Here is a 14,177-nt window from a genome sequence, read left to right as displayed (position 1 = left end):
GGTTGCAGAAGTCAACAAGACTTATTTTCTCCCTTGAAATACCACACTTGCATTTATATAAGAGACTTCAGGAGATCGGGAAGTGTATTCTTTTGTTAAGTCAAACTTAACAAAAAGGCTTTGGGAACTCTCGTTCCTTAGTCTTTTGTTAGCTTGAGTAACAGACATCATCTTAATGCCTGTTTGCTTGCAACTTGTACACACACAGTTATGTGAAAAAAAAAAAGACCACAGAGATGCTCCAGTATTACAGGGCAAGCTGGAGTGAGAAATACTTAATGCCATTCCAGAGATACACTGGCAAAAAGCTACAAATGCAAATTATTACAATGAGTATAAAATTATTATAAAACTGTAACATTTCTAATATTTCATATCACTTCTGACCATAAGCTCCACAGCTATAAAAGCAATATCTTTTACTCTTCAGTGTGCACAGATGATGGTTTGCGTTCTTCAGGGCTTATCATGTTAAAATGCCTTTAATTATGTCCCAGACAGTTGTTCAGAATGCACCCTTAAACCTCTTCAAGGTCAAAGCCTTCCTTCTTGCCGATCCTCGGATCATCATTCTATCATTTCTGTTTCACTGACATAATATCTCTATTATTCGTGGGAATCACTATACTGCTGTGTAGGCCAGGCCGGCATATGATTACATCAACTGCCCCTAAAGGTTCAGATGCTGTTTGCTGATGTCTGTTTCTCCTTTACTAATCCTTAAAGGTCAGGTAGATTGAAAACTAATGTATGTACTTACGTCATATTTGAAAAAGGCAGTAATATTGCTAAGTTACTCTTTCTTTTTTTTTTTTTCCCCTGCAGTTGAAGACATGAATATCAAACATATGGTAAACAGAAGAAGCATCTTACAAACTTGTATTTCTGATGATATATTGTAATGAAAATGAGAAGGAAATGATTGGTTGCCAATCACAACCATAACTAGCACCTTGAGAACCCCAGTCTGTGTGTAGTTTGTGTTGAATTTAAACGATTGCTAGCTATACAGCACAGACTCTACTAGACTCTACTCCCAAACCATTAACTTAAACTCAGACACAAAAACTCAAAGAAGAATCTTCTTCATGGATCACTGCCCTTGTTAACAAGTATCAAATAGGATAAATTGTATATTATAGCACTGTCCACCAGCTCTGCTATATTTAAATCTTTCAGTGTTTCTATTATTATAACACTCCTTTCTAATGGAATGATAACATACAGCAGTTAAAAGAAAAGCGATATAAATTGAAATTTTGCTTTTTAGTACATATGTTCTTCATAAAATATTCTGGACAGTGTATATGCTAGAAACATTAAAGAAGCAAACTTCCAGCAATCTAAAGCAATTCCAAACTTCCCCTATCTTTATGACCTCTCATGCAGAGTCCTTCTCAAATACACACAAACACAAGAGGCCCATTGTGAATAAATTACTGCAAATATGCTTCAGTTCATTAAATGAATCCATAATACAATGTGCTTCTTAAAAAGTGCAACGTACCATACACAGTAAGATAAACAAATATATTAACACTGTTAAATATAAAATTAAGGACTATCTTCAAAACCAATCTGAATGTATGTGTATATTTCATTCACATAACTATGAGTCAGAAAAGGAGCAGTCCTTTTGAAATGAGTAAAAATTGGCAAAACAATCAAATAAAGTGCAATTGTCAGAAAAAAATGACCTTAAATTTCATTTAAGACAATAGCTAAGTAAGTTTAACAAACTTCCCAGTCCAAACAAACTTTCCAGTATTGATATCTTATCCAAACAAATACCTGGTCATGTCTTAATAAATCCGTATTACACAGTCTTTATGTCATTATTCAAAAATAAAATTAATATTTTATTTTTCTGGTCACTTGTAGGGCAGAAACTGTGAGGAAATAATAATATTTATTTTTTGTAGTCTTTAGTAAATGGAATTCAAAAACGTCCTTTCTTGGTAATAGAGTTATGCACTTAATTCTCTGTCCATTCTACTAAAAATTGAGTGCTTTCTAAAATACAATGTCAGTTTAAGTGTTACCTTCAGCAGACAGATCTTGTCTAAAAAGAAAAATATAAACAGTTTGCAAGATGCAATGTCAAGAAGAAAGCACAATGGGTCACACTGGATAGCATAATAAATCAATACTGAATGGTGGATGAAAAGCTGGACATGAGCCGGCAATGTGCGCTCGCAGCCCAGAAGGCCAACCGCATCCTGGGCTGCATCAAAAGAAGCGTGGCCAGCAGGTCGAGGGAGGCGATTCTGCCCCTCTACTCTCCTCTGGTGAGACCCCACCTGGAGTACTGTGTCCAGCTGTGGGGCCCCCAACATAAGAAGGACATGGACTTCTTGGAGCAAGTCCAGAGGAAGGACATGAAGATGACCAGAGGGCTGGAGCACCTCTCCTATGAAGACAGGCTGAGACAGTTGGGGTTGTTCAGCCTGGAGAAGAGAAGGCTCTGGGGAGACCTTATTGTGGCCTTTCAGTACTTAAAGGGGGCTTATAAAAAGATGGGGACAAACTTCTTAGCAGGCCCTGTAGCAAAAGGACAAGAGGTAACGGCTTTAAACTGAAAGAGGCTAGATTTAGACTAGATATAAGGAAGAGATTTTTTATGCTGAGGGTGGTGAAACACCGGAACAGGTTTCCCAGAGAGGTGGTAGATGCCCCATCCCTGGAAACATTCAAGGTCAGGCTGGACGGGGCTCTGAGCAACCCGAAATAGTGGGAGATGGCAGGGGTGTTGGAACTATGAAGATGTCCCTGCTCATTGCAGGTGGGGTTGGACTAGATGACTTTTAAAGGTCCCTTCCAACTCAAACTATTCTATGATTCTATAATTCCATGAATTGGTATATATGGATGGACACACACACACCAACTTGATATATTTGCAAACTACTCTCTTCCTGACTTGACTATGACTTGCCTTGACTGTATCTTGTATTTTTGCGTGTTTTCATTTGAAACCTTCATGGTCAGGAGTGAGGGAATCACTGGTCCCCATCTATTAATCAATTCTAGAGAGAAATCTACAAAATGAATGTGTAAGATTTTTTAAAAGTCTGATCTGTGGGTTTTCTTCATTTGCATTTTTGGGGGTCAAATTGAAAGGGACACACTTTACATAGGAATTGTGCCATTGATTACTCAAAAGTCAGTAGTCTATTTTTATGAAAAATTCATCCTTCTTTTCCTGACCTGCAGTAATATTATCTAATCAGATTTTAAATGTCCTTTATGCTATATATTTCTATAAGATAGGGTGCCCTTTAAAACCAAATATTATTTATAGCATGAAAAGCACAATGATTCCTGACCCAGAACTATATCATTAGAAGAGCCTGAAAGCAGCTAGTCCATCAAAGTGTAGGATATTAACCTGGTTGGTTTGTCTAGAAAGTGCATAATCAGCCCTTCAAACTTTTGTTGTGTTACCTGTAATTAATACTAATTAAGGCTGAGCCTCTCAAATATGAAATGGTTGAGAAAATCTGCAGGGTTTGGTTTCCTATTTGTCAACTTTTATTTGAAAACAGCAGGTTAAATTCTGATCTGAGGAACTTTTAGCCTCAAACTATCATGCAGATTGTTTTGTATCTATGTAATTGCCAAAGACTGCTTTGGTCAAAACTCCTGAACACTTTTTATTGCTAATTTTGGCAATAAACCTGTTAATTAGTTAATTGTAAAGCATTAGTGAGTCAAGTAAAAAGGATCCATCTGTTGATAAAATAAGATTTCTTCTGGGCATAACATTTACAAACCACAGTGGTAGACACCGTACCACCTATTTATTGATAAAGTCTCTCGCTTCTTTTAGAGCTAACACGAGACTTTGAAGGAGATTGGTAATATATCACACACAGTTAATACCATCACAGTTTTAATATCATCAGGGGGGTTGAGAGAGCAGCAAAGACCTATACCCCCTCTCTTCTCTGTGTGACTGATGCGAATCTGGCATAGACCGATAGCAGCCAGAGATGTGGCCATATGAAAGGCGCGCAGTTCTCAGAACAAATTCACAGTATTTCCGGTTGGAGAAGGACTTTAAGAACGCAGCACGTCTACCATTGCCACACAATCTACCATTCCACATCTACCATTTCCATAAGGATTATTTCCATGGGCAGACTCAGAAGCCAAATGAAGTACCAAGTTTGAGGGAATTTTGCCATCGACTTGAATGGGAGCAGGATCATAGATTTTTCCAGGTGAATGCATAAGCAGTCTAGGAAGCTTACACTGCTGCTACTTATCTTTTCCATGGCCAATTAAATAGTCTTCTTTTCTCAGAGCTGTCAATGTGGCAGCTTTCGTGAGCACTAAATTCATCCTTTAAGGAGAAAACATGTTAAAAAAAATGTAATGTCTTTTCTGATTTAAAGATACTGTAAAAAAAGACCTCTTTTCAATACAGAAAACAAATCTCTTGTATATTCATGTGGATTACAGAGTAGTTTCCATACCAAAATATTACATTTCTTTTATCAGAGCAAAGTAAAGATGATACAATATTCTTGTCTGAGATTAAAAAATATATAAGAATGGAATATTGATAGCAACATACAATATAAAGTAAAGGAGGATTGGATGATGTACTATGGGAGCTGATAAGAATTATATGGCTTCTAGCAGGGAAGTAAAATGACATAAAAAGATAGAGACTGATGGCAATAGGAAATGCATCTATAAAGGGGATCACAGGAGTAAACAGGGAATAAGTTTGGGTAACAGCAGACAGGCATTTAAGGGATAATGCTAATTGAATTATGCATTGTAGCCAGGTAGGGCAGACTGATGCTTCTAAATGCTGAAGAAAAGCTGGGGCATCTTGGCCTGCAGTGGTAGCCTTCATTACCCCAGTCTTTTCCCAGGAGTTCAAAATCTGCATAAAGTGCATAAACAGTTAACAGCTGTTTTATTGGCAACTGTTGGGACCCACTTACTCCACTTCAGATGCAAGGGAGCTATAAATGGGTCTCTGAAAAGATGGGGAGTTAGACGAAGTTCATAGTGGGAAATCATATGAGACTGACTCCAGAAGCTGTGAAGAAAACTACCACACATGGAGAAAGAAAATGTCTTTTTGTAGTGTGTGTCTCATCTAAATCTCATCACCTAAAATCAGACATCTAATCAAAGCTATTCAGCTAGAATCCCTCTAAGGTTAAAGGAGAGATCTGGGGACACTTCCAAAGAATTATTTAGCCTTTCCATCTTTTGTTTCTGTCTTGGGATGGATATACTGTGGAGGCCACTATTGATGTTGAGGTAGAAACCAAGCACCACATCAGTGGAGGAACAAGGGACCACACTTAAGAAATTACTGGCATGCTTTGAAATTAAGAAAAGGGTCCTCCTACCACTGCAGTTCAGGCCCCTAACTTGGGCAGCTCACCCACGCTGGCTTCGGCTCTGCCCCGGTGGGTGATTAGGGCAAGTTAGTTGTTGCAGCGTGGGAGCCATCTCACATCTGCCTCTCCTCCTGTAGGAGGCCAGCCATTAACACTCAGTGAAGACATAGCTGATAATTAAAGTGCCTACATTTGGTGATGCCTGCTTTACAGATATCTGACCTCTGCAGTGGCATTCAGAGCCTGGAGCAAGATGCCTGGCTTACCCTACACAGCACCCATGGAAAGAGGGGGATCTTCAAGAGGGGATGTCATTTAGGGAGGGAGGCTACTGGGAGCCCCAAGTGGGTAGTCAGAGAGCTCAGAGCTTGCCTCCACCTGTGATTCCTCACGTAAGAACCTACTGCAGGAATTAGGCTTCTGGGGGTGTATGAGGGACATACTTCCCTGTTGAAAAGAAGGATTAGTGGTACGTTTCTACCGACCTTGAAGGAGGTGGAGGTGATGGGAACACCCAGAAGCACACGGAGCTGTGCAGAGTTCTGAAGTGGAAACAAGTAGACCTTGAGGCCCCTACCAAATATAGCAAGACCAGGCTGACATGAAATGAACCCACAGAACAATGGGCAGACACCTTCCCAGCAGAAGTTTCTTTACAAACATTTAATCATTGAGACTGCTAGTCGGGTATGACCAGCCTTTGTCTGAACTTGGACACCAGACCCACTGTCATGAGGTATCAACAAAATAAATCATTTGTTACAAGGGATAAGGAGCAAATCACAGCAGTAATCTTCAGTTGGAAAAAGGCCATTTTCACAGTGTCAAAATTTTAAATGGGGAAATATTAGTTTGATCTTAAACACTGATACGCTTTGACACAGCCTGTGGAAGGCTGCAGTCAACTGGTGGAGCTGCACTGCTACAGAGGGTTTGGGGAGTAACGGCATGGACACACCTACAGAAAACACAGATGGCAGGATGAAACTGAGAAGCTCATTTTTAAAATCCTAACTCTGGGAATTTGTAGTCAGGAATATGTTTTACTGACATTTGAAGTTATCTTTGGTTCCTCTTGCTTCCATGAACAACACTTCTCAGTCCAGGTTTTGTAAGAAGGCGGTGCAGCATGCTGCTTTATTGCAGCTGCCTGGAATAGAAACTATTGTTTAAAAACAAAATAAATACCATTCTACCCCAAACACACACAAAAAAGTCCTACTACATGACAGACATTTCATAGTGGAAAACCAAACCATGCCACATCCATCAGAAAAACTGATCTCAAGTGATTTTAGAAGTCACCTTGGACACCTTAATTTGGAAGAACAGTGAGTAATACTTCTCAAAATATCGTTGATGTTTCTAGGCTTGAAATGCAAATGTTTTACTAGCTACTTTTCCTCTAAATCCTGTTATACCAATTTATTATTACATAGTTTCTTACGAATGTTGGCCACTGAGAATCTTAATTTTCAACATAAGCATCATTTAGAACATTAATTTTAAAATATACTGGCTGTACTTTTTTTAAACAAGTTAGCGATATTTTAGGACAGGTTGGGAAGCTACCATCCTTGACAGGACTAATTTAATACCCGTCATAAAATTGGTAACAGGATAAAAAGAATGGAATTACAGGGGGAAATCCACCAATGAGAGCTTTAGCCTATTCAGAACAGTACTAATATAATAGACTGAACAAATCGGCTCTATAAATTTCCGTCAATGCAGAGTAGCCATACAAGGTCTCATGCATCAGCTAAACTTGAAATGAGGTCCTTGTACAGACCCTGTGAACAGGAGTGAATTTCACCCTCAACAGCTGAAAAACTACCTTTCATTCTGATTGCATCAGAAAATTAATTCGCTCCATGCTCCAGCAAAACTGAAACTGGTTCAGTCGTCAACACAGTATTTTGAATAACACCGTTTATACTACATTCACAAATAAAGTGGTTTCAGGCTCAATGGGGGATTTTTGCTGTTTCCTCGGTAAAATCTGTTTAATAAAAATATTGACATGAGCAGTGTATCAACTGATGTAAGCAGGAGTTATATAATGAAATAAGACCTTGACAATAACATTGTTGAGGCAGATGAAGATATACTAGTATAGAAGAAAATGAAGAAAAATGTCAGGAAAATTACTGAAACCAAGAAAGCAGGGCTTTAGCAAAAGGATAAGGAACAGGAAGGGCGACGGAATGAATACGCAAAATGCAGCACGTTTTGGGCTTTTTTCAGTAGGAACTGGAACAAAATGGCCAATACTTAGGCTACTAATATTTAGTCTACAGCGAAACTGCACCAGATCACCAAAAAGAAAAAAAAAATCATAAAGCACAGGAGAGAGGCAGTAGAACGCTGAGTTTGAAAAGTACTTTTGAAGAGTATTGAGTACTATACGCCTAGCAAGCCTGCTAGTGGCGGGGCTTGGAGTCCCATTCCTTGGCTTAAATAACTTCCCACAAAGGGCCTGTGTACTCCAGCCTCCTGCAGGAGGGTTGATTTCACTCAATATGCATATCGCATCCTCCTAATTATCCATCTCTTTGTATTAATGATGAAATAATACAATCTTCTATTTTCTCTAATTAAGTTTATTATGGAGACATTTTTATGTGCCTATTTTTGAAAAATGAAATTTCATTAAAAGTCAGTGTATCAGATCTTATTAATTCTATTACATTACAACATGAAACATTTCATCAGGAAAAAAAAAAAGACTGAATCAAAACCAACCCTAGACTTTGATAATACAGATAAAAAAAATCCAATGCATTCACTTTTCAATCTCATTTTAAACACTGCAAAACTTTCCTCATGTGAAGTTTTAAAATCAATAGAGAATGACTTATCACATTCTCCTACAGAGGCATATTTTGTCTACTTTGCTGGGGATTTTTTCCCCTGAAAACGCTATGAAATGCCAATGCATCTCACTAAGCCATTTTTTCTTCTTCTTGTAATTAGGAAAAACTAGATAAATAAATTGATACCAATTACCTTTGGGAAAACCAGGTTGGACTAAAAGACCTTTTAATAATTGGAATGGCAGTGCACTTTGCATGTTGTCAGTGCTCAGTGACAATTGCTACAAGACAATTGATACATGGTGACGTTTTCTTTGTCATTGCTGGACAGTAGGGACTTTAGTGCCAACGATTTTCTGCCATCATCTGAAAGTGATAGGGGCCTATGAATGGTCGTAGCAAGATAAAGGATCCCTTGATATCCCATGGAGGAACTGCAATGTTTTGCTGCTCTCCTGACACGTTCCACGGCTGTGACTCCAGGGCACACACAGCTGAGTGGTTTTGCTGAGGTTTGGATTCTTCCGCTTCTCGTGAAGCAACTGCTCAGCATCGCCGGTGTGCTGCTGGCGCTAAGGACAGATCACGTGGGGTGGCAGACAGCAGCTGAAATACTGGGCTGCTGCTTATTTTACTGTTTTAGAAAAGGAAGTCATAACCGATCTGAACAGTTGTAGCAGAATATATAGACTGCGTCAGAAGACTGAAAATTTCACTTGTAAAACACACAGTAGAATGACTTGTAGCACATACCTAATTGACTCAAATTGCTTATTTTGGTTTTCTGTAAACCACAAATTTATGTCATATAATTTCATCTGTTTTCCTTGTGCAGCAGTTCCTCATCCTAGGAAGAAGCACAGTCCCTGAAATTATACGTACAAAAACTTTTTTCAGCCTTATTTCTTGGGATGGAATGACTGAGATACAGTTTTAAAGGTTTAGGGAGAATAAAGGACTGTTTCTGATTAAACTTCATCATGCTCATCTATTAACTCCGTATTGTCAGTCACTGCTGTTGGGGTCTGTAGACCACATTTATTCTCCCAGGGCAATCTAGCTTGCCCAAAGTCCACCCTCGAAGCTTCTCTCTCTTGTAGGCAACTCTGTTTTGGGCAGACAGATTGTCTGGCACTAACAGAAGTTTTTTCAGGAGCATCTCATTCACCATGCCTCCTGTACTCGACCTGGTAGATGAGGAGAGAGGGCTGGGCATTGCTCTCTCCTCAATACAGCAGAGACATGGGCATACTGAAGACAGTCCAGTGAAGGGCCACAAAGACAATTGGAGCACCTCTCCTATGAGGAGTGGCTGAGAGCTGGAGTGTTCTGCCTGGGGAAGAGAAGGCTTGAGAGGGGAAGATCTCATCAATGTATATCAATACCTGAAGGGAGGGTGCAAAGAGGATAGAGACAGGCTCTTTTCACTGGTGCAGGACAAGAGGCAACGGGCACAAACTCAAACACAGGAAATTCCATTTAAATATATGAAAAAAATTTTTTGCTGTGAGGGTGACCGAGCACTGTCACAGGTTACTTAGAAAGTTTGGGGAGTCTCCATCTTTGGCAATATTCAAAAGCTTTCTGGACATGGTCCTAGGCGACCAGGTACAGGTGTCCCTTCTTGGGGGAGAGCTGGACCAGATGACCTCCAGAGGTCCCTTCCAACCTCAACCATTCTGGGATTCTGTAAATTCTGTGCATGCCAAGAATGAGTGGACAAATGCATTTAGATGATACAAATTCATCATCGTTCATGAGAATCTAGTGCTTCCTGGAAGCTAGAGATTCATTGCAAGTAAGGCCAGGAGTGCTGCACTTTATTGCACCGTACTTTGATGTAGATAAGGCATTTACAGGACATGTTGTTTTCGAACAGGACAGTAAGAGAGGGGAAACATTCCTGGACATGGCTTCCCCTGGGGCTGAAAGAAGGGTAGGCAGCCTGCCAGGCTGAAAAGGTCTAGAGCTATACCTGACATTTGTCAGTGTGCCTGGGATCAGGCCTGTAGGCCTACTGTTTCCCTGAGCTGACCTTTGGAAGAAATCAATCCATTTTGGCACCTCCCCTCCCACCTTTCCAAACTGCATAGCAATAAGGAAAAATATGGGCAAAAGACAAGCAGCGTGCAAAAAAGAAATGCAAACTGGGCTGATAGGTGGAGGTTTTCAGCAGAATTGTCCAAAGAAATGAAAAAGAAAAAGTAGCAATATTCAGGAGAAAGAAAACCCAACATAGACAACCATGAAATTTTTCCATTGCCCTTCCAGCTCCAATGAGGATGCTGCACCAATGATGGCAGTCACACCCACAACACCTGGCAAAACAGCCCTGCTTCCAAAAGGTGCATACAGATATTTCTGTCCACATGCTGTAAAAATTCAGTTCAGCAAACAATTCAACAGGTGAAAATAAACAAAATCTATGTATGTCCCAAACAATGCCGATCCAGGCTAGTGGATAGGGCACTAGACTAGAAAATAATTCCAGGCTAATGGATAGGGCACTACACTAGAAGAATAATTAAGCCTATGAGTACCTGAGCGTGCTGGTTCTTCTGAGATTTCAGTATTCATGTGTACACTATCTTCACAGCCAGCCTATAAGCTGTAAATACTTGGTTTTGTGGAAAGCAACATCAAAATCCTTTTGAAGCCCTTCTTTGCCACTAGGTTCTTCCATGTGGCTGATGCTGTTCCAGCAGTACCTCCACAAGGATGAAGAAATGCAAGGGGACAGCCAAGCTAACTGCAACGTGCAGTAAAGATGTGGTTACACAACCTGAACTAAAGGCACACATAAAGGCAACTCTCTACCCCCTTCCTGATGTTTACCAGTTGGTTTGCTCTAATTTTGTTCCAGAGTGCCCTCCATAGGATAAACAGTGACTGTGAAACTGCTCTTAAAATACAACCTTGAGGTGGGCAAGGACATACTTCTTACTCTGCTCCTGGGAACTCAAGAAACGTAGACCCCTTCAGCTCTGTCTCATCTTCCAAGTGCCAAGTCCCTGACTCTCCGGCTGAAGGTCAGACTCCATCTTTTTGCTTTCTTCATTGCTGCTTTCTCCTTACTGTTTAAACACACAACAAAGCCCAGAAAGACTCCCAGAGAAATTCAACAGCCTTAACACGGTGCCACTGAGATGACCTACAGTGTTCTCCATGCAAAAATGATAAAAGGATCTGTGAAAGACTTGTGCCTTTCTAGAGTGACATTTTGAGGCCTGGTGGGAAACCCTGTAACATTTAAAATGCTACTGAGCATATGTATTCATACATCTGAATTACTCCCTTGTCTGCCCCTTTTAGTGGGAGGGATGGAATACAAATATACACAACAAATTCTAGTTATGTTTCTTGATGCATCACTATTCACACCATCCAAATAATGCTATGCTATGAGATATTACTCATTTAATTGTTCCACATCTTGGGACTACCCAGACAATTTTGTGAAAGACAGTTTAAGAATTTTAGTCAACTTTTTAGTTCGGCCCTTTGGACTCGAGCTACAATGAGTGGCTCACGTAGGAACCAAGTTCGATTTTATTTTTTTACTAGGGAAGAACTCTATTAAAAAAGCTTTCAGTATTATTTACAACACTAAAAACAGGATAGAATGCCTGCTGTCTTAAAGGCTGATAATGGTACAGAGATTACAAACTGCAGTTTCAATAGTGTTGTCTCTGTCTGCTTGAGAAGTAGCCTTTTTACACCGTAGGGAAGCTAACCATTTCAGCTATTTCATAATATCAGTAATGAAAGAATTGCTCTTCCATTATAACCCCATTTTATGTTTAAAGCACAAAGCAGAGCCTCTGTTTCATTATTGCTTAATTCCAGAACAAATGTTATCCTCTTCCTTTCAGAGAATTACGAACTGTGTCTTTATTTACTTGCATGGCACATTTTTCACACATTTGACAGACCATTGCTCATGTTCTTCATTGTCACGGTATTAGTGAAATGTAGCATAAGCTTTAAATTTGCAACTGCTGTCCAATCAATAAGAAGATCACACCATCCGAATAATGCTATGATATGTGACATTATCTATTCAACTGTTCCATTTCTTGGGACTTGTGAATACTGTCACATTGAAAATGAACACCATTTGCGCTGACAGATTTTTCCTCCATTCAACACTTTTAATGAATATATTTCAAAATGAGGTACCAGATTAAATAAATTTCATGTCATATCAAACCAGAGATATTAACATTATTTGTAGCAGCAAAGTTCCAAGTAAATTACACTGAACTTACATATGCAATGCATTTAGCAAGAATAGGGTTTTCAAATAGCATAAATCTTGTTGGATGTCAACTTGCCACAGCAGTGATATGTAGACTTTATTCTCCGTATTTTCATGACAAGAACAAAAGTGCGCTTTGGCATAGTTTTCTAATGTATCAAATTAGTATCCAAACCAGAATTTACTGCTAACACAAAAGTTTACTATGGAAGACCTGTAAACTTCAGTAAAAGACTCCTGTATTTTCCCTTGCCCAAAGAAGGCTATTGTCACGTTTTCTTGCCATAAAATCTTCTGTATAGATATTTTTCCTGTGGCCATGCTATTTTAATGTGTGCATTGGATCTAACCGCCTTTTCCCGCCCATGAGGTCTCTTTTCTAACAGAACCGTGCCATTTCTGAAAGATTGGCTCACGGATAGGTTCTCCTTGGACTTATCGGGTCTCATCCTACACGGTACAGAACACGTTTCCAGTACAACAGGAATTACTTGTACAGAAGAGCCCAGTACTGCCAGCCAGGTCTCACACAGAAAGAAAATGTAGCAAACTTCGTGTGTGAAAAAAGTTTAAACACGGGTTCATCTTTTGTTGAGTATGATATCTTGGTGCATGAAGGCTTTCAGTGTCTTCAGATAAGTGCATCTTTGTCTTTCAATAAAGACAGTCCTAACAGGGTTAAATGAAATTTATGGACAATAAGGTGAAGATTGACATTAGGAAGAATTATAGGAGAATGGTTTATCAAAACTTACATGATTGCAGTGTTTCAGTAACCTATTGTATTGTAAAAAATGAAATTGCAAGAAAGATGTCATTCTCAGAGCTGTGCTCTCACTATTTCTATAGTGCAAGCAAATCAATTCACATTCCATTCAAGTAATAAGAACTGTATATCATAAAAATACACTTACAAGAAACTGGAAATACAATATACAGTTCCCATCACAGACCCATTTATTGCTGGTGTAGTGGTAAAAAAAATAATTCAGTTCTGTCTGACACTAGCTTAATATACAAAAGCATGTAAAACCTGCTGCATGAAAAGACCTGAGGCTGGATTCCTAACACGATCTCCTAGCTCCTAACCCTGCTAGCAGTAATACTCAGCAGAGATCGTCCTCACGTCTGACTCTCTAGATGTACAGTAGAACTTGTGAGATGGTCATTCTTTAGAACGGCATTCTCCATCAAGGGAATGTTTGTCAAGGGAAAATTTGGAAGTTAACAGCTTCTTAGCAGAGGAATGTCATGCCGTTCAAACACTGGTAGGGAAAAAACATCAGCAAAATTCCCCTACAGGAAAAGTCTGACTTTTGCTTCATTTGTAAAAGAAGTAAGAGTGCCCTCTTTCCCTGTCACCTTCCTTCCGTAGTTTCACAGAGAATGACTTAAACTTCCTCTCTTTCTTGAGGTGGTTGTCATTCTTTCTGAAATAGAAAAAAAACCCATGTAGCCATACTGGGATCATTGCACTTTGTAGGGCAGCCAACAAAGAGAAGATCACCTCTTACTAGTCAAAAAGAGGTAGATGTCTGCAAAAATTAAGTCTGAATACATATCAAAATTTCAGTGATTAGAAAGCTAATCACATCTTTAACTGCTGAACCACCTTTCCCTAACATAGCAATGCTTTTAGAAAGCCCTTTAGAAATTAATCTTTAAGTCTAGCCTGAGGAAGTATTTTTCTGTCCTTAATTTTAATGAAAACAGAAAAATGTTTAGCATTATAACTAA

Source organism: Larus michahellis, chromosome 5 (genome assembly GCF_964199755.1).
Source record: "Larus michahellis chromosome 5, bLarMic1.1, whole genome shotgun sequence".
Lineage (NCBI taxonomy): Eukaryota > Metazoa > Chordata > Aves > Charadriiformes > Laridae > Larus > Larus michahellis.
This window is presented reverse-complemented; position numbering follows the sequence as displayed.